Source organism: Haemaphysalis longicornis, unplaced genomic scaffold, assembly GCF_048455015.1.
Source record: "Haemaphysalis longicornis isolate Haplotype H1 unplaced genomic scaffold, Haemaphysalis longicornis Haplotype H1 scaffold_1, whole genome shotgun sequence".
Classification (NCBI taxonomy): Eukaryota; Metazoa; Arthropoda; class Arachnida; order Ixodida; family Ixodidae; genus Haemaphysalis; species Haemaphysalis longicornis.
In genome coordinates, this window is record NW_027526203.1 from 221,128,812 (window position 1) to 221,150,938 (window position 22,127).

At 45.5% G+C, this 22,127-nt stretch overlaps 2 long non-coding RNA genes across 2 annotated transcripts; both read left to right on the forward strand.

The window, feature by feature from the left end:
• Window positions 1–2,101: 2,101 nt before the first annotated feature.
• LOC144142177 (uncharacterized) lies at window positions 2,102–7,120 on the forward strand. The gene is made up of 4 exons (XR_013316874.1): window positions 2,102–2,154; window positions 2,863–2,941; window positions 5,677–5,736; window positions 7,000–7,120. It is a non-coding gene; the product is annotated as an uncharacterized LOC144142177 (long non-coding RNA).
• Window positions 7,121–7,678: 558 nt separating this feature from the next.
• LOC144142168 (uncharacterized) lies at window positions 7,679–13,937 on the forward strand. The gene is made up of 3 exons (XR_013316870.1): window positions 7,679–7,865; window positions 8,471–8,557; window positions 12,768–13,937. It is a non-coding gene; the product is annotated as an uncharacterized LOC144142168 (long non-coding RNA).
• The last annotated feature ends 8,190 nt before the right edge of the window (window positions 13,938–22,127 follow it).

A 22,127-nucleotide genomic window follows, 5' to 3' on the forward strand; every position in this document is an offset into this window, starting at 1 on the left:
ATCTTCTGGCTCTTGAAGCCGCTTATCCTTGGTGTCGCAATATACACACAAACCTTTCGCCGCGATTTCATACACACAACACAGCAAATCACTTCCTGACATGTACAAGGCACAGTGGAGCGTATACACGGGAGAAATTCGCTTCTTCAAGCACCATGAAGTCGCGTAGTCGGTCTTCCCCTCACAATAAGCTGTCCGCCAACTGCTTGGTTATGCCAGCAGTTCTAACTCAGCCGTTCTGATCTAAGGCTCAATAAATCAAATCCACCAAAGCGACCACCACCGCAACCAACTCCAAGGCGTAGCTGGCGTCGTTGGGACGTTATGCCAGTTATGCCGTTATTTCATGCTCTTCGGGGGCCGGCGGCCCCACAAAACATTTTCCACTGGCGGAGCGATCACACCCTCCCTCACACATACATTATCGCTTCCGGGAGGCGATGCACACACAGACGCACACTCCTGCACTCCTCTCGTTCTCCTGGTAACATCGCGGGCTTCCGTCTTTTTATTTTGATCTTTTATTTGGGCGGCGCTGCTGGTGTTCAGGAAGCCGTTGCGAAATGACAGCATGACCGCGCGCTGCGCGGAGACAATCCCGCGCTTGTATAAAACTGTTTTTAGTGTGATGCATCGCTTTCCTGTCGCCTTTGCGAACCACATTCTATTTAATAAAGTACCGTTTGGCTGTTCGTATCGCATGGCAACAGAATAGCGGTCATTTCTTCTTTCTCTTCTAATAATCGTACTGCGCGGAATACTATCCTCCGGACGTCGTTTGCTCACGGACTTGAGAAATTATGCCTCCGTTGCCCGCAAGATGGCGCTGAACACAGTACATCAGTGGCGCCACCATACAAGCGCACGAAGCCCATAGCTCTGTCGTGGGCCTGTAGCATTGTGGCTCGTAACGTGGCTGTCTGTCTTCGTTACGGTCGCTCATATAGCCCCGTGTCTTGCGTAATATCCGGCGCCTGTGTGGTACACCTTATCGTTGGAGCCGCAGTTTTTCTATGGGCCTCTAACTCGCGCCTCTCTCCTTCCTTTCGAGAGAAGAGAAATAAAAGCAATGTTTACTCTCCAAAGAATGTTTTGTCCAAGAAACATGCTATCAAAAGCTCCTGCCCCTGAAAGTATACCTAAAAACATTTTCTGATGTTACTGACTTTTGGCGGTACTAAACTTAGGCTGAAAGCGCAGCTAAACTGTAAAAAAGCTCTTTACCAGATCTTGTTTTCTTTTTTTCCGTGCTGCTAGTCGGTTTCCCTGGTTCTTTTCTCTGGGGCTGTGCCATTCGAAGTATTAATTCTTGCAGCCACCCTAGGTAAACAATGCTTCGAAGGTAGGCGCGAAAGAGGGCTTTGAACGCTGCTGGATGTGTTGCCAGGACTCAACCATTGCATCAAAGTTTGTTTAGAGGTTTAGGATATTATTGCCGCTTCTACCAAACACTCAAAGACGCTCTTATTTAGAACCAGTTGATATTGCAGAAAAAAGATTTTATCATCATAGCAGGATTGACCGTACTCAATTGAATCCCATGCGGCAACTGCGTTTTAAGAAAACCTTCATATTTAAAAACAAGACAAAAAAAAACTCTGAACTGATTGGGAAATTCCCCTTCCAAGGCTTTCCTTCTCAGTCTAAACGACGCTCTGTTGCGCTATCTGGGTGGGTTATCTGACATATCCTTGTTTCTTGACGCAACCTCCGACAGCAACACCTAATAAAAGGCAAAGTTCACGTCCTTTAGACGCCCCAGAGACGATAACTCGCGGCGCTTGCAATTGAGCCTGCGGAGACTAGCCGCGAAGGAACGGCCTGCCTGTCTTTCTTGCTTTTATCTACAATTACGTCTTCACTAACTGAGTAGCGGTAGCCGGATAGGTTTCCTGTCACTCATCTTAGAGTTCACTGACGGAAAACCCCGCCATCGCGATATCCAAAGTTTCTGGCTCGGCGTGAAACCTACCTTCTCATGACGTGTAGGGGAAAAACCTCTCCACAAGTCAGGTCACATTACAGTACCATATCTTGCTCTGTTCTAAGATGGGTTCACGTGCATATATAAAGCTCGGGAACACTGCCTTGAACGCTGCCACTTTCAGGAAGCTCATTCGAGAAAGTAAGTGGCGTCCTCATCCACGTCTACACGTAAGTGACTTAAATTTAAACGGCATGGTAAAATGACACCGTCTAGATAATAGCATTTATTATATGGTTCCTTGCTCCGGTCTTAGATTTTTCTTAACCCTATGAGTTCTCCGGAGGAAGGAATGTAACTGCTCTGTAAAATGTAAAACCTGAGGAGACCGCGCTTTTATTACTCTCACCTGTGCGGCACAACGACACGGGGCGGCTGCTTATACATTTGCCGACAGGGCTGTCTTTCAGATGTAGGCTCAAAAAACGAAAACTCCCGTGCATGAAGTTAGCGGCATGCTAATGAACACTTTGAAGCGCAACTTGTTTTGGAGGCCTAAAGCGCGGTGGTTTCGGGGCGCTAAATGGCATAAATTTTGTGTTTGAGAAAAAAAGTATCCTCATAAGTCCGCTCATTCAAGCTCTCTCGTTCACTGTTTTGACATACCGGCGCTATCGGTTGCACCCGATGGCGTTGCAGTAAAGATGGACCGTCTTAGTTTTTCTCGCGGTCACATACGCACAAAGGTATTGCATGATGTAATTCCAGTTATATCCCGAGGTTAACGCAGCTCAATGTGCGGTAGCAAGGAAAATATATCTGATACGGCATTTGGTAGTTTGCATTTGACAAGGCGACATGCGTCTTTAAGCGCTCCATTAATTGCGATCGACGGCATTACAAGCATCCAGTACAGCGATCGGCATATATCCTTTCAGGTGGCCTTGGCAGGTGACGTTTTCTTGAAAATAACAATGAAGCTGCTAGCTGTCATCCTCGCCTTTCTTTTAGTTATCGGTAAGTGTTCGTGACACTTTTTTCTTTATTACAGAACCTATAATATCGCGCAGCAACGTTCTCGGAGGTTTGACCGGAAAATTTATTTATTTTATTTACAATATTGCTAGCCCTTGCGGGCTGTGGCAGGAGTGGGAAGTGAACAAGTGAACAATACACACTATTAGGCACAAAACAAGTCCAGCCGTCGTTGAAAGTCCTGTGAGGATCTACATTCTGTAAACACCTCGGAAGGAAGCGCATTCCAATCAACAATAGATCGCACTAGAAACGAAAACTTAAATACATCCACCCGCGGTACATACGCCTGCACAACAAATGAGCATAGGCGTGCGCACAAGAGGGGCAGGGGGGGCGGCCGCCCCCCCTAATCATCTGAAGGGGGGCGCCAAATTGGTCCATATTTTGCCAATGTAACACATTAAAGTAAAAATTTCTGCTCCGAAATATTTTGTATGTGTTGCAATTCCATTGCATTGAAATAAAAATTTTATAACCATCCCTCTCAGCACTGCGTTCGGACCGCTAGGCCTTCAGTGGGAAGAGGTCAGGAGTTGCTTAAGGGGAAGCGGGGGGGGGGGGGGGCGCAACGGTAAGACTTTGCCCCCCCTAATCGAGAACTCTGCGCACGCCTATGCAAATGAGTGATTGGTACGAGCCGTCACTCGCCCTGGGGGGCGCAGGTATATTCCGGGATCCAGTTTGTAGTTTTTATGATACAAGTCATAAATAAATTTTAAACGAGCTATTTTCCTACGTGTAGCTAATGGTTGAAGGTCAGCCCTAGTAAGCAAAAGAGATACAGACTGTGTTCTCCTGTAATTTGAATAAATAAACCTCGCTGCCAATCTTTGGACTCGTTCAAGTTTGTTAATTTCAGTCTTAGTATGCGGATCCCAGATGATAGCTGCGTACTCCAGCGTTGGTCTAACAATCGTCTTATAGGCCAACAATTTAACAGAAGGTGTTGCATTTCTCAGTTTCCTTCTCAGAAATCCCAGCTTTCGCTTCGCCAGTCCTGTAATGCGGTCAATATGCTTGTCCCACTTTAAATTGCTGGATAGAGTAACGCCTAAGTATTCAAACTCAGTGCAACTCTTAATTTCTCTATTGCTTATTGTGTATTTATAGTTTAGGGGGGATTTTTTATTTGAAATTGTCATGCAAACAGTTTTATCGAAATTAATTTTCATGTCCCATTTTTCACACCAGTTATCAATACATCGAAGAGCATCATTGAGGAGCATTTGATCAGAAACACTTTTCACGTGACAAAACAAAAGGCAATCATCTGCATATAACCTTACATCATCAAAAGGAGGAACGACCGTTGCAATGTCATTCACATAAATTAAAAAGAGTAAAGGTCCTAACACGGAGCCTTGTGGCACGCCTGAGTATACGCTTAAAAGAGATGGACGTGCGCCGCCTATTTCAACAAACTGCAACCTATTGCGCAAGTAAGCCTCAACCCACCTTACAATTGCGGGATCAATACCAAATTTCAACATTTTTTGAATAAGTTTCTGGTGACATACTCTATCAAAGGCCTTAGAGAAATCAATTACTATCACATCGACTTGTTCTTTTGAGTTTATCGCTGTAGCGAAAGCATGAACAGTTTCAAAGAGCTGAGTGACGGTTGAAAGGCCTTTTCTAAAACCGTGTTACTTATTATAAAACAGATTATTGTTTTCTATATATTGAAATATATATTTTGAAATTATATGTTCTATAACTTTGCACGCCGTGCATGTGATAGAAATTGGGCGGTAATTACAAACACTAAGGCGGTCACCAGCTTTGAAAATGGGCGCAACTCTTGCCAATAACCAATCATTCGGGACAGCGGAAGTACACAAAGACAAATTAAAAATTTTAACTAAAAAACTAGAAACCCAATCAGAGTAGCGCCTCGAAAATTCGTTGGGAATCATATCCGGACTAGGTGATTTTTTATGATCCAGTTCAAGCAGTAATGCCATTACACCCTCTTTAGATACGGTAAGAAGATTGGCACTGGTATCATCGAATGTGCAGCCTTTTTTTTAATTATCCATACTTGCAGAAAAAACAGTACTCAAGTAATGATTGAGTGCTTCAGCAATCTGAATCGGTTCGCTATAGGAGGTCCCGTCCATAGAAAGCCCAGTTATTTCAGACTGAGAACTAGACAGGTACCGCCAAAATTTCTGGGGAGAGTTGGTTATGTATTCCGACAATATATTAGTTAGAAAATTACTTTCAGCTTGCTTTACTTCCCTCCGTACCTGAGCACTAATGTGAGCAATAACAGGCGAATTTCTTGGTATTTTCTGACGGGCGCGACGTAGCCGTCGTTTTAGGTGAATGATACTTCGAATGAAAATCGCGCTCGGCTGGGCGCTCGATTCACGCATTTATGTCCTCTCACCAAAGGCCTGGTCAAAAATACTGCCGTAGAGCTACCGTCCTGATAGTATATCAAATTGTGCTTTCGTTCGGTATAGCTTCCTGTTAGTGAGTTATATCCCCCCCCCCCCCCCCGCTCCCTCCCTCAAAATTATTTCCATGGGACGAAATGTAAGCTGGAAGAGTAAATAAAACTAACGGTATCAACTTCGCGTTTCTGGGCTCAAGAGCACTATTTTCTTTAAGCTCCCGAAATATCCGTGCCAGGCCGTGAGATGCATGCGGCTTAACATCTGCTTTGCACGTGGGACTCAGTAGTAACCTTCCTACCGGTATTATTCCAGGGGCTCTTGCCAATGGAGCCGTCCCTGAAAACAAAAGCGAAGTGGCTCATTTGAGAGTCCGTAAGTATCTCACCTCGTTGGAGACGTTGGATTTATCAGGAAATCCTCGAAGGACGCTCGACTTGAAACCAATATTATATACAGATGATGTGAAATTATACTTACATCAGAAACGGTGACATTACTTTGTAATGCGTTTGTTCTTGTTCTAGACGTGGTTCATACAGAGAACCATATATTGCTGAGCAAAATAAAAGTGTATATCCACTAAGCAATTTTTCCATCCGCCGGCTTTAAGATTTTATGAGCAGTCAACCTCTCATGTAAACTGATATTACAACAGAAAGTGATATTGCCGGACTTGTTCTTTTTTCAACTTTGATTTTTGTCCATGAATATCTATTTAACACGGTGAATTTGCTTGCTCGATCTTGGTGCCACGGAAGTATTTGCCTTTCATTGTAATAGGCGTTTGTGCAGTTAGGTGTGCGTAAGAGTCATTACTGTACGCCTTTTGCTACGGGCTTTGTGCACTCTGCGCATTATATAATCATAGTTTCAAGTCTTTCAGAAGCTAACCCCCGGGCGAGTCAGCAATACTGATGGTAATAGTATCAATTGAGGTTTTCATAATATGTTTGTATATATATCGGCATAATTATGGTTCAAGAACAGGCTGTGCAAGTTAATCTTGCTTTATTTATCCCCGCAGGCGTGTACGCGTGTTGATATATAGATGACGGAAGAAAATGGGGGGAATGTGATGGCGGTTCAACGGTACCGCAACTTTACAGCGCACTTTTCCCCTTTGAGAAGCGTGTAAATGGGCCCTAAAATTTACAACAGAACGAGACGACGTTTCCTGTTTACCTCACTGTCTCCTCAAGGCTACACACTAAACTTTTTTACACCCTTTTGGCCAAAAAGGGCGTAAAATAATTGAAAAAGGGTGTTGGGAGGCCCTTACGCCCTTTTTCTTGAATCTCAACACCCTTTTTTGTAGCTTTCCACCCTTTTTGCGTGAAAAAAAGGGTGTTGACCAACCTCAACGCCCTTTTTTTTTAAGGGTGTTGAAAGGGTGGGGAAAAGGTGTTCAGATCATCATTGATTGAGGTCATGCATGCAATACAATTTCAAAAAGACATCCCATTGTACCATCCACCCAACCTCGTCAAAAATGTTCAAAAGCAAAAAAAAAAAAAAGCTGCCAAATTCAATAAAAAGCAGCGGCAGCACCGACGTTGAAACAGGAAAAATATCAGCCCTTGCTTATTACGACATCGACAGAATAACACTCCCCCTCCCACTTTTTGTTTCCTACAGCCTTGCACGGAGCACAGCACAGCCTTGAACTGTGACATCTGTATCATCATTCCGTCGTTCCCTGTTCCTCTCCTGCCCCACCAGCACAATCATAGCCCTCTCTGACAACAGTCATTCTCGTCACTCAGTGGAGTTATAACGTACTAGCAATCACAATTTTATTCCATTCTTATTGTTAGCGACCGTAAATATTGTGTACAAATGCAATAAACAGACCACCTAGTTTCTCCTGCAGAAACAACGTTGGAGAACAAGGCAGATATCAAAAGAAAACAAAAGTTGGGGAGGTAGGGGCATGAAATCGGGCGCTAAATAAACAGACGCCAAATAATAATACGATTACTTACACTAGAACACTGCCAAATTTCATTGCGCAGTGTTATCTTACTATCTGCTGCTTTTTTTAACGTTCAAATCGAGCGCCATAAGCTTCAGTTCGCGTTTTGTGTTTGTAAACTTTAAATATCTAAGCTTCTTTATTATAATACACACAGTAAATAATAAACCTAAAGATTATGTTATATTCAGTAAAAGAGGTAATTATTTATTGTTGTCGTTTTAATTTGTTTACGCAACTCCCTGCCAACGGCCGATATCTTGAGTACGGCGCGCGGCGGCGTGGCCGGATTCCGGAACAGATACCCCGTGACCCGTCTTTCATCGGATTGTTTACGTGTTTACTGAGGTGTGCGGTTAAACAAGCGCAGTTATTATGATTAATTGGGCACCTCGTCGTCTTCGGTTGTGTCTGTCGTGTTCGACTTCGCGATGAAGTATTTGAGAACAACTTTGCCACCTGAAGACGGCTAATTTCGCTTGGCGCCTGCCTCTGAACGTCGCTCGCTCTTCTGCGTCGGCTCCTCTCGGTAAGCTGTCGTCACATTTGCCGCCTTTCTTGTCACTGGATGTCGTTTGTAGCTGTCATCGCCGCTTTAAGGATTCGTTAACAGGAGCACGCGTGTGTGAATTGTTTAACTGAACTGGCGAGGTTGAACCTAGAGGGCTCGTCTCTAGAAAGGCGATGTGCGAAAGATTGTGGTGCTTGCATTGAGCGCTAAACGCACTGGCGCTCAGTAACGCCGTGGCGCTCAGTAACTCAGTAACGTTTCCCATTCCGCAGCACTATATTGAACAGCTTCAGAGTTCACCACTGCGAACCACGTCTTACGCGTAGTTTATCAGAACACGGGCGGCTACTCCTCTAAACTGTGCTGCGCAGCGTTTTCGGCTTCGTTGATCACCGCAGTCGTTTGTGCCGTGTTGGGAATTGCGAGGGAGAATCGTTTGCGAGCGAATGTGCGCGCCTCGCAAGCTTCGTTGCGTTTGCGGCGAGCCACCTCACCATGTGTACGGTGCGGCGGTACGCGGGCAGTGATTTTGGCTGAATGTTGTGTTGCCCGAGACGTAACATTCGTGCACCTAATCATTTCCATTCTTGCATGTGTGGTAATCATGTGTCATCCCGTTTTAGACCTCTGGACGGTCTGAGCGCATCACGTCCCTCCATTCAACCGGACAAGAGCCACAAGCATTGTCAACAGTGTTTGGCTGCCAGAACGTAAGTTTTCAAACACAGTTTTGGTAGCACAGTGGGCTATCATACTTGAATAAGGTTCGATCACTTGAATGTACAAGTTCTCTCCCCCGTAACAATTATTGGTGTTTCATGCATAACCTAACATGTAGGCGCTCAATGGCAACCTTTATTGTTAATTTCGGAAAACTCAAAAGTTTCACCCAAAATCATAATGTGGGCGTAGCAGTTAATCACCATGTATACGAACTTCCTGGTGTTAGTCATGTTTACGGTGAAGCCATATTTCTTAGGTGGTGACACAAAAATGTTGTTACCTTTGTAGTTTAGTCTTCGATAAAGCCTTACCAGTTCTGTTTTCAGCTATTTTTTGGATGTTTATCATGTGAATTGACAGTCCTTGCAGTCCACTTTTTCAAATAGTTATGTAACTGCCTGTACCATTTAAACAGGCCTGATTGGGGTTCTGAAGGCTGCGATTTACGCACGCTAGTGCTGTACTGCCAATAAAGAAACATCCTTCCACAAAGAAAAAGATTTGAAAATGTAAAGTATCAGCAGCATTATTCTTAACTGGAACATGCTAATTGCTAGGCCTGGGGCTTTTCCTGAAAGCACTGTGGATGTTATGAGAGAGGAAAAACCACTCAAACACATCTGCCAAGGCCGTTGCTGCTCCAAGATGCGTGCAAGCATTGAGTCTTCTGAGCAATACATTACACCCTTTTTTTTAAACAACCGACGTGCATGCTGAACGTACTCCTGATTGGGCGTTTGCCAGGCGCGTAGCAAGGAATTTTTTTTTTTTGGGGGGGGGGGGGGGGGGGGGGGGGGAACCGTGGTCGACCAAAAGATGGGACGGGGAAATATGTAGGCAAGGCATCTTGCGCGTTGTTTTGCAAACGAAGCTTGAAATAACTGACTTTAACATGCGATTTGTGTATGCTCAACGCTAACTGTAAAGCCCACCTTAAAGGAGCCATGAAGAGAAAATGCAAGTTGGTTTTATTCGAAAGATTTCGTGTTTTATAGTGCCCCCAGCGCTTGTCCGGATACAAATGGTGCTTTATTCACTGAGAAATTAAACAATTTAGGTTAAAATTTTGATTTTCCCGCTCAATCGTGCGTTTTCGTGGTCCCAAATGACATCACAGGAACCGACCGCTCTGCAGCCTACAGTACCTTCATTCACGCATCCGCTGTACAGGGCAGAGACACGTATACGCTGGCGGCGCCATTTTCGGTTGCTCGCTCGCCGCCGAAGCAAGTCATTGTGTCAAAACCGCGCTAAAATTATCGCCGCAACGCGGTTTACAGAAGAAGTTTGAATCATATTGTCTGTTTCGCGTTGCTAGGTCTTGTGGGAAACGAAAATAATAACGCGTTGAGCCCGTTGGCCCAATTGCGGCGGCACGGGACCGTTCAAAGGTTGTCTCCACCCTGTACAGCGGTGTTGGTTTGTTCCCGCGTTTTTTTACGTTCTGTAACCTAGATGGCGCCACCATACCGTGGCAAGCGTTTGGTTTGTTTTTGCCCGCATTTAAATCTGGCTTGTTTTTGTTCTGGGAGAAAATATTCGTTCCCTGAAACAGTGCTCGCACGACAAATGGGGTCACGTAAGACACCGTTGCTTGCGTCAATCGGCCAGTGTCGTCTGAGACAACCCCAAGCCCCGCAGTGCTGTGCAGCTAAACCAAGCATGCTGTGCGCAGTACGAACAGCAGAACGCATCAGTACTTCTATGTTTACATGTGCTTTCGTAACTTCCACTGTTTGTCCCATCATTCTTATTGCTTTGTAAAGAATCTGCCCTGAATTTAAGCGCAAATCGCTCATTTGTCTAGTTTGTAAGCTCTACCTAATTGGCGTCTGCTTCTGCCAGCCTCCGCCAATCGCAGAGCTTAGCTCATGTGACATCATAGGTTCTGTTGCGGGAAATGAACTGGTGGGTCGCATGACCATTCCCGTTTTTCCTAATTATGTAGCTTATTTGAGCGAAGTTTACGTTAAAAGTGGTGTCAGTATGATTCTAACGAGACAATCTTTTGAATGAACCAAACTTGTGTTTTCTCTTCATGGCTCCTTTAAGGAGCTTAGATGGTGATGATAATTATGATCACCTAAATTCCCGTTCGCTGGTCTATGGGCAGACCACGGGCGAATCATTCGTCCGCAGAGCAGGTGGTTAGGCGGACCCACGCTCGTGAGCGTGATCATGAGTGCGCTCGTGAGTGGCGCGCGGTCCCCGAAGTTCGTCGGGAGGAAGTGGAGGCCAACACTGAATGTTTGCTATCAAGATTCTCGTGTTTTAGATTTTCCTTTAGAAAAGGGACTATTAAGTTTTCTTGTCAGCTATGAAGTACAGTCGAGCACGATTTGAAGGTTATCGCGCCAGCATCGAGCGGCCAAGCGTGCCACCAGCCCACGGTTTCGTTTCGGAACCATGAAAATCGAGATTTCGCACTCTTCGCTCCCTTGTTGGCTGTTCCATGATACAACAATGGCCCGCACGACTGACTTGCCACCCTTTGGGTTTCAAGCTGTACATTCGTTGTTATCAAGCACAGACTTGGACTTGGTTGCCCTTTATTACGCCGACGATAACGAAACTTGCATGGAATATTTGCTAAAGCTGGTGTTCTTTCTGCTTCGTTTGAAAGAGTAGCTTTCCCGCGACAACCATCGAATCGCAGTGGACTGTACATGTGGCGCATTCGTATATTATGGCGGTGAAGCTAGCAAACGTGCGTCTTCGTCCTTAAGTAATCGCCTTTTGTTATTTTTTGTGCTAGTAACGTGAGTAGTAAACTTGCGCTAAGCAGAACACCTTATTGCACTGCTGTTGAATGTTGAGCTTGTTGCACGTTTCTTAAATTTCATTATATTTCCATCTGTTAAATCGAAACAGACATGGCTTCAGTAAAATTCCGGTTAAGCAAATACAGAATGCTGATTCTAACCAAGAGGGAGGTCAAGGAAACAGTGGAATAGTGCCAAAAAAACAAAGCTCCGCAATAAGGAGAATTGTGTAGTTTTGTTGATGTGGAGGAAATACAACATGGGCAGAGCAATGCTTTTTATGCAGCAGAAATTATGGATCTGCAATAGTCAATGAAATGCGATGTCGGTAGAAAAATAAACATATCAAGGATTGATAGTTGACTGAACAAAATACAGCGACATGCTCTGTCATGTGATTATACTTTGTACCAGTGTAAAGACAAGGAATGACACGCTCCCGACCACATGTAAGCCTATATGAGGCTTTTCCTGCTGTTCTGCCATTCCCCGGCCGTGCTGTTCCGCCATTGAAACAGTAGGGCTGTTTTGATCGGCTCGCGGCAGGTTCCCGGTGCTTGTCGGTGTATCCGGCGCGAAATGCAGCCGGGCTGTATATATTGACAGGTACAGCATCTGGAGCGGGCGCAGGGATCAGACGTTGACATAGCCCTTGTTTTCAGCTATATGTGGGCAAGAATGTCCTTAAAACTGCAGGTGACTTCAGGCGGTTTTTCAGGCTGCCTAAACCAACCGCACCCCAGCCTTGGCATAAAACATTATGAAGGGGGGGGGGGGGGAGCACCCGCGACCTCGTGCTCAGCAGCGCAACGCCTTAGCCACTGAGCCACCGCGGAGGGTGTCTTTCTTGCATCCACCACATTCAAGTCGTCACGTTGAATTGGGAATGCTGGAATCCAGCATATGCTGGCAAGATACGAGAGCTTGAACACAACCCACTTGCCCGCAATGAGTTTTCAAAGATCTCCACCACCTGAAGGTACTGAAGGGAGATGTAAGCATTGCCTGAAAACCATTCCAGATAAGGGTACGAAATCATAGTTATGGGCCTTTCTCGCCCATTTACGTGTTTTGAACAAAAAAAGTGCCATTTAAAGGTAACACGTCGTTCCCTGCCGATTTCTGATGCCTGATTAAGTTTGTGGGCATAAATTTAGCAGCTTTCTCACATGTCTAACGTGTATGCGGGCTTGTTAGGAGTGAAGTAGGTAAAAATTGAAAGGTTTGATTGTAGTTGTGTATAGATTACCTACATTGTTTTCATTCCTAGAAAAGAAAAATTGAGGTAACCCTGCCAATTGTTCTGCATTGCTGCATTTTATTATGCTTGTATGATTCGTAGAACCTGCAGGAGTTCAGCTGCTTGTTAAAGGAAAAATGAACAACGGTACAAAAAAAAAGAGCATCTACTAAATAAAAATCTTCACAATCGCAGGATGCCAACGGTCCACCTACCAACTTGCGTCCTGCATTGTTTCTGCTGGCTGGAGCGGCGCATGGAGCATTTTTCAGCTTCTCGAAGTTTGTGATCAAGCGCTGCCCCAAGTGAAGGATGCCGCAGACGGATCTTCTGTTTTAATGCCACAATTTCATGTGCTGAGCACTTACTCGTAAGGCATTTTAAATATTCATCATCCCAGAGGGTATGTTACCTTCGTCTTGGGTGGAATGTGGCTGCAATCAGGTTATTTGTGACGGAAACAAGTGAACCACGTGGTGAGAGTCATTGAGGCCTTGTTGACTGCGCATGCTTCTGAAATAACGTTTTCATTCAGCTGAATACTTTCTAAATATTACAATTTGTGAACAAAATATGATAAAAGTCATGATTAGTTGTACTACAGTGCAGGAAAGAAATGCCAGCACATGTTTTAAGAGCCTCTTATATTTCAGGTCATTGGCTGGTGAGCAGTAAAATAGAACTCAAAATTGTTTAAAGTGAAATCAAATATTTGTTGTCACCAGTGCATGACCCGTAATAAAAGCTATCTGGTCTCCCAATTTCAAATGAGACAGGAAATGCCAAAAAAATAAGGAAATAAACAAGACAGCTTGCTACAATAAACCAATTCAAAGAATTGCTCAATGTCTATGAAGTGGTGATTCAGGCGGGTTAGTTCGGTGTTGATGAAATACAAGCAGGCACTCGCCTGGTCAAAAACAAATAAACAAATAAAGACGTTTTGGGGCCCCTACTGGTCCCTTGATCACAATGGAAGGGGGGTGAAAGGTCTCGATTATTTATAGGTTCGGTGGCGCAGAGTGCGCATGTGTATCTCGGGGAGATTACCCCGCGACCGGTTAATCGTGTTTTTAGTTGGTTGAATATGCACTGATTCTAAAAGTAGTCGTGTCGACAGGCGCTTCTCTGATGCGATTATGCTTGCGGAATCCCAATCGATGACGTGGTCAGTAGCCAGGTGATGATCCGCCAAGGCATTTCAGCTTACATTGCCCTTTTTGACATCATTCTGGTGCTATTGAATTCTTCTTTTAAAAATTTCCAGTGAACTATGTAGGATGCATCGCTATCCTTGCATGGAATTTTGTAGGCAACTCCGGGGAATCTTGATTTTTCTAAAGGGTCCTTCATGCGTACCAGCTTCTGCTTAAGCCTGTTCGTTGGCACGTGTGCAGTTTTAACGCCATATGTGCCAAACACCCTTGCAAGAGCTACACTGATGCCTTGCGTGTAGGGGACGGCAGCGCGTTTTTGCCTGTCTTCTTCAGGAACCCTTTCGGAGGAGGCAACTGAAGCCCGCAATTGTTGCGTCCTCACAAGCTTTGAAGGGTAGCCGTTACTGCGAAGGTTCTTCCTTACCACGGCTAGCTCTTGCTTGCGCAGACCAGGCTCAGAGCAGATTCGTGATGCGCGTGAGAAGAGTGCAGCGGCGACGGAGCGTTTTTGGCCTATAGGATGCGCAGAGTCGAACCCCAGGTATCTACCCGTGTGGGTCGGCTTTCGATACACACTGGTTGTAAATCCTTTGGCCGACCGTCTCACAAGTACGTCGAGGAAGGCGATCTGTCCATTATTTTCCTGTTCCATGGTGAACTGGATGCTTGGAACACAAGAGTTTAGATGCTCAATTAAAGGCATTACGTCTCGGCGGTGGATCGCACAAAAACAGTCGTCTACGTAGCAGACAAAGATCTTGGGGCCGTCTTGTACGAGCATAGCGCAGAATTTTCTAGAGCCTCTAAGGCAATATTCGCACAGACTGCTGAAATGGAAGCTCCCATCGCTGTTCCAAACCGCTGCTTGTAACATTATACGTTGAAAACAAAACGTGTTCTGCAGGCCAAATTCCAGGCAAAATTACGCGGTCCGGAGTTGCAAGGATCTACTCGAGAACGATGCATCTCTGCCTTCACGTTCGCCAATTGAGACGCAAGACTTGTATTGTCTCCTGGAATTTGGCCTGCAGAACACATATATTTTGTTTTCAACGGACCAGCGGTTTCGAACAGGGATGGGAGCTTCCGTTTCAGTAGTCTGTGCGAATATTGCCCTAGAGGCTCTAGAAAATTCTGCGCTATACTCGTAAAAGGCGGCCCCAAGATGTTTGTCTGCTACGTAGACGACTGTTTTTGTGTGATCCACCGCCGAGACGTAATGCCTTTATTTGAGCATCTAAACTCTTGTGTTCCAAGCATCCAGTTCACCATGGAACAAGAAAATAATGGACAGATCGCCTTCCTCGACGTACTTGTGAGATGGTCGGCCCAAGGATTTACAACCAGTGTGTATCGAAAGCCGACCCACACGAGTAGATACCTGGGGTTCGACTCTGCGCATCCTGTAGGCCAAAAACGCTCCGTCGCCGCTGCACTCTTCTCACGCGCATCACAAATCTGCTCTGAGCCTGGTCTGCGCAAGCAAGAGCTAGCCGTGGTAAGGAAGGACCTTCGCAGCAATGGCTACCCTTCAAAGCTTGTGAGGACGCAACAATTGCGGGCTTCAGTTGCCTCCCCCGAAAGGGTTCCTGAAAAATACAGGCAAAATTGCGCTGCCGTCCTCTACACGCAAAGCATCAGTGAAGCTTTTGCAAGGGTGTTTGGCACATATGGCGTTAAAATTGCACACGTGCCAACGAACAGGCTTAATCAGAAGCTGGTACGCGTGAAGGACCCTTTAGAAAAATCAAGATTCCCCGGTGTTGCCTACAAAATTCCATGCAAGGATTGCGACGCATCCTACATAGGTGAAATCGAGAGCATGATGGAATCCCGTCTGGCCGGGAGGGTACATTAGGAACGAAAAAGAGACGCCGACCAGTCCAAACAAAACGTACTGACGTTTGGGCTTCCAGCACCGAAGCCTTGTTCACAATAAATGCATCACCAGAAGTGGGTCGTTTAAGTGGGCTTCTATAATCGCTGCAAAGAGCGTGAGTAGATCGGGTTTAGATTTCCGTCGTTACGATTGACTGTGTTAGATGTGGTCTGAATGATTAGTTATTCCAGATGTAGCCGTGATGGTCACTTTTTCTGTAGCGACGATTCTTGCATTGTCCCAATCAATCTTGTGGTCATTCACGACGGCGTGTTTGGCTAAAGCATTGTTGCGGACTCTTTTATTCTTTACTTCACGTGCGTGCTGCTGCAGATGATTCTTATAATTTCCTGATTCCCCGATATACACGCCGCTGCAGTCTGCACAAGGTATCTCGTATACCACACCGGAGAAGCGCTCCTTGGGCAAGCGGTCCTCGACTCTCACGAGCTCATGGCGCATCTTTTGGGCTGGAACGTGGGCCACCTGCACGTCATATTCCCGTAGGATACGTGCCAAACATTCACTTGTTCCTGGAAAATAATGCACAGGAGCTCGCTTCATCGGGGCAGGAGGCACGTCCAGTTGTCCCCGTCGGGTCAGTTGGCGTTCTGTTGCGTTTATAAAATGCCTCGGGTAACCGCAGCTAGCCAGGTTGTCCTGTACCTTTGCCGTGTCCACCGCCGCATCCTCGGGCTTCGAGCACGATCTTTTCGCACGCTGCAGTAGCGTGCTAACAACAGCCGCCTTGCGGGAAGCGGGGTGCACGGAGTTGAAGTTCAGGTAGCGGTCTGTGTGCGTTTCCTTGCGGTACACGCTGAAACGTAGCCTCTGGCCCTGCCGAGACTCGAGGACGTCCAGGAAGGGAAGTTTGCCATCGGTCCCCTCTTCTGACGTGAACTGAATGGCACGTTCCATACTGTTGAGGTGGGCCAGCAAGCTGTTCGCCGCGTCTTTCTGAACGACGCCGAAACAATCGTCGACATAACGCAAGAACACTTTTTATTGAGGGGCAAAGGAGGCTAGCGCGCGTGCTTCCAGCGTTTCCATGGTCAGGTTTGCCGCCGTGACCGAAATAGCGGCACCCATTGGAGTTTCCTGCCTTTGCTTGTAAAAATGGCCTATAAAGACGAAGTACGTATTGTTCAGGCAAAAATCTAGAAGCCTGCGTAGTTCTGGCTCATCCATCGGTGATCTCTTGGGCCCATTACAGTCTTGTACTTTGGGACCCTTGTCTGTACTGTTTTTCCCGTGTATTTTGTACAATGTATTTGAATAAACTTCTTCTTCTTCTTAAAAACGTCTGATCAGCCTCGAGAGCAGCGGGGCATAGGTTGACAGCCAGGTCAATCGGAATGCTCGTGAAAAGGGACTTCACGTCGAAGGACACCATCAAGTCGTCTTTCTCGATCACGGTGTTGCAAGTCTCCTCGACAAAATCGAAAGAATTACGAATGTGAGTGGTCCCTTTACCGACGAGCGGAGCCAGAACTTGGTGCAGGAACTTCGACAGGTGTTCCTGCACCAAGTTCTGGCTCCGCTCGTCGGTAAAGGGACCACTCACATTCGTAATTCTTTCGATTTTGTCGAGAAGACTCGCAACACCGTGATCGAGAAAGACGACTTGATGGTGTCCTTCGACGTGAAGTCCCTTTTCACGAGCATTACGATTGACCTGGCTGTCAACCTATGCACCGCTGCTCTCGAGGCTGATCAGACGTTGCCCAAGAGATCACCGATGGATGTGCCAGAACTACGCAGGCTTCTAGATTTTTGCCTCAACAATACGTACTTCGTCTTTATAAGCCATTTTTACAAGCAAAGGCAGGAGACTCCAATGGGTGCCGTTATTTCGGTCACGGCGGCGAACCTGACTATGGAAGCGCTGGAAGCACGCGCGCTAGTCTCCTTTGCCCCTCAACCAAAAGTGTTCTTGCGTTATGTCGACGATTGTTTTGGCGTCGTTCAGAAAGACGCGGCGAACAGCTTGCTGGCCCACCTCAACAGTATGGAACGTGCCATTCAGTTCACGTCAGAAGAGGGGGCCGATGGCAAACTTCCCTTCCTGGACGTCCTCGTGTCTCGGCAGGGCCAGAGGCTACGTTTCAGCGTGTACCGCAAGGAAACGCACACAGGTCGCTACCTGAACTTCAACTCCGTGCACCCCGCTTCCCGCAAGATGGCTGTTGTTAGCACGCTACTGCAGCGTGCGAAAAGATTGTGCTCGAAGCCCGAGGATGCGGCGGTGGACACGGCAAAGGTACGGGACGACCTGGCTAGCTGCGGTTACCCTAGGCACTTTAAAAACGCAACGGAACGCCAACTGACCCGACGGGGACAACTGGACGTGCCTCCTGCCCCGATGAAGCGAGCTTCTGTGCCCTACCTTCCAGGAACAAGTGAATGTTTGGCACGTATCCTACGGGAATATGACGTGCAGGTGGCCCACGTTCCAGCCAAAAAGATGCGCCATGAGCTTGTGAGAGTCGAGGACCGCTTGCCCAAGGAGCGCTTCTCCGGTGTGGTATACGAGATACCTTGTGCAGACTGCAGTGGCGTGTATATCGGGGAATCAGGAAATTATAAGAATCGTCTGCAGCAGCACGCACGTGACGTAAAGAATAAAAGCGTCCGCAACAATGCTTTAGCCGAAGACGCCGTCGTGAATGACCACAAGATTGATTGGGACAATGCAAGAATCGTCGCTACAGAAAAAGTGACAGCATCACGGATACATCTGGAATCACTAATCATTTAGACCACATCTAACACAGTCAAACGTAACGACGGAAATCTAAACCCGATCTACGCACTCTCTTTGCAGCGATTATTTAAGCCCACTTAAACGACCCACTTCTGGTGATGCATTTATTGTGAACAAGGCTTCCGTGCTGGAAGCCCAAACGTCAGTACGTTTTGTTTGGACTGGTCGGCGTCTCTTTTTCGTTCCTAATCCTACATAGGTGAAACTGGAAATTTTTAAAAGAATTCAATAGCACCAGAACGATGTCAAAAAAGGCAATGCAAGTTGAATTGCCTTGGCGGATCATCACCTGGCTACTGACCACCCCATCGATTACGATTCCGCAAGCACAATCACATCAGAGAAGCGCCTGTCGACACGACTACTTTTATAATCAGAGCATATTCAACCAACTAAAAACACGATTAACCGGTAGCGGGGTAATCTCCCCGAGATATACATGCGCAATCTGCGCCACCGAACCTATAGATAGTCGCGACCTTTCACCACCTCTTCATTGTGAACAAGGGGCCAGTAGGGGCCCCAAGGCATCTTTATTTATTTGTTTTTGACCAGGCGAGTGCCTGCTTGTATTTCATCAATGAATCACCCTCCCCTGACGAGTTTTCGTGGAACCTTGGACTCTGTTAAGTGTCAGTGGGTTTACACAGCCAACTTGTGGGGACGCACATAAGCTCTTAACAAATGAGCTGCGTAGTGGCTATGCACTAGCCATGGTTTTTATTAGTTGCCTTGATGAATCTGATTTTCTGTCGCAGTGTTTTAGGTAGCTGACTCGCACATTATTCCTTTGTTTTTTGGACATTGTTGAGTGTCCAATGATTTTTCGTTCTATTTCTGATTTTTATTGCAACTGTAAATATGTCAGGAGTCCCGTAATGAGTTTCTGGCAGTAATAGAGCACTACTGTGTGCATGAAGCCAGCCCAAATAAAAAAATTGGCTGCCTTTCCTTTGCTTAGAGGGGCCATGCAGACAACACACAAGTTTGGTTCATTCGACAGATTGCCTCGTTAGAATCATACTGACACCATTTTTAACGCGCACTTCACTCGAATAAGCTATATAATTAGGAACAAAGGAATGGCCATGCGACCCACTAGCTCATTTCCCGCAGCAGTACCTATGATGTCATATGTCCCCAGCTGTGCGATTGGCTGAGGCCGGCAAAAGCAAACGCAAATGGGCCAGGCCTTGTAAGCATGCCGAACGAGCTATTTGCGCTTAAATGTAATGCATATTCATTTTACAGCAGTAAAAATGGGGCAGTAAACAATGAAAGTTACGAAAATGCGTGTAAACATACAAGTACCGATGCGCACTGCTGTTGGTACGGCGTGTACTATGCTTGTTTTAGCTGGACAGCACTCCGCCGCTTTGGAGTTGGCTTGCACGGTCCTGGCGATTGGCATAGGCGATGTTGTCTTACGTGAGCCTGTTTGTCGAGGATACCCCATGTTTCACAAAACCATTACTTTCTACAGTAACAAAAACAAGCCAGGTGCAGACGCGGTCAAAAACAAAGCAATGGCAAACAACGGTTCGTGAATGAGTATGGTAGCTCCACCTGGGAGGACTGATGGCTAGCAAGGCTGCAGACCCGAGTGACCCAGTAGTTTGTTTGATTACACGCACTTATGGCTTCATTGCTGACATCCCAAAAACACACGATATGGTGGGAGAATCAGACTTTTAACATAAATTAATTTCTCAGTGAATGCAGCATCATTTGCTGCCGGTCAAGTGGTGGGGGCACTATAAAACAGGAAATATTTCGAACGAAACGAACTTCTATATTGTCCGAATGGCCCCTTTAATGCACTGTATTGTATATTTGGTTCTTGTAGTGATGTCACCATGAAAGAACCGCAGTAGACAAATTTAATGCCATGCATGTTTTTTGTGTTCGATGGAAACAAATATAATACTCTAACAAAGGACTATATCCGAAGCGTTCCCAACGTTTCGGAACCTACTTGGCTCCTTCATTAGAACTGTCTATGTTTGACCAAGAGCAATAGTTCTACATATAAACAATTTCTTTGTTAGCTGCAGCGGATCAGAGGCTAGGGCACAAATAGGGGGTAGGACAGCTAGATATCTGTTCCTCTTTCGCCGGCTTGCTTGGGTGTGACAACTGTATCTAGTTGTCAATTCCAATTTGTTGTGGTCAGTTTTTCTCAACTAAATTGTAGCTTTTTTAAAGATTCTGGTATGTTTTTGGGGGCCTAAAGGGTTGCCTTATTGCATGTTTGGCCTATGTAGCGTTGAAAGCGGATATTTTGCATCAAAGTGGAATGTCGGCCTAGCATCATGGTCCTTTGGTTGCTGCTCACTTTCATTCATGCCATTATTTTTTATATTATCACTTAAAATTAAAAGTTAACCAATCTGCTGTCATTTTAATTTTGTCACTTGCTTTATACTTTCTTTTTTTCCAACTGTTTGTAAGGAGTGACAATTCGTATTTCTATGATACCAAGGCGTCGGACTGTGCTAGTTGGTACATGCTTGAATGGATGAAAAACCAGCGGAAAACACAGGGTACGGAAGAGAACGACGGGATAAGCTTGCCCCGTTCTCTTTTAACTGTGTCCTGTGTTTACCGCTGGTTTTTCATCCATTCAATTTTCATGCATTTGTTGAACAGTGATTAGTTTAAGTGCTCAAGCAATTTTTGGCGTGAATGTTCCCTGTAGCATGTATATAAGTGCTCTCTGCTCTTTTTTTACCCAAGACCCCATTACCAGCCCTAATGAGATTGTCTTTTGTGGACATGAAGTTGAAATAAATATTTGTTTGCATTGCTTTACATATTTTGAAAGAATTGCTTGCTCACTTTCTTTCAACCGTGTTTCTTAATCCTGCTTAAAGCATTTTTCCATGTTTATTTTTTTTTCAGAACCAGGAAGGGTGCTCATCCTCGGTTCTTGCTGAAGCACCAGTATCTGTACTTCACACGTGAGCTTTGAACACGCAGTACTTATGGTATGAAACATTTAACCAGTATTAGCTTGCTTTGTAGAGGTCATTGTAGATGTCAAAGCTCTCGACAGTGTGTGTCTGGTGTAGTGCACAATCTCTCTATAACAGCACCCGCTGGGTGCTGTTGTAGAGAATAATTTTGTGGCTATAATACTTGAGATTATTTACAATTTACGTCAAATACTAGTAAGAATACCTCTCTAAATTGGTGGCCATTTTCCTGGTGGAGGCAGAAAGTGAAAATACCCATGTGTGGAGATTTAAGTCCACAATAAATATCCCAAAGTTGCCAAAGCTAATCCAGAGCCCTCCTCTGCGGTGCACTTAATATCCCATGTGCAGCTTTGTGTAAAAACAGCCAGAAATGTATGATCAATTTAAATTGATTTTAATGTTTCTAAATGCAATTATTCTTAGTTTAAGCTGCCTTATTTAGTAAAATATTTTCTAACAATTGCATAGCTACCAAAGGTTTACAGAAAAGCTTTCATTGGTTATGCACCTTCTCAGCGAAACAAAAATGTCATTAAGAAAAGCAGAAAAAACCTGAATATGGAAAGTAGCAACACTAAAGCTGCTAATAAAAAAGATGCTGGACGTTTTATCAATAACATTTTGCTGATTTTACTTCTAGTGAACTCTAAAAAGGGCTATAGACGAGTTTGATGCTTCCCATGAAGCACCTCGTAATACTAGACGAAACTAATGGGCACTGGCTGTTGGCTTTTCATTTGTAACATCGAAAAATGACCCCACATCCACCAGCAGGGA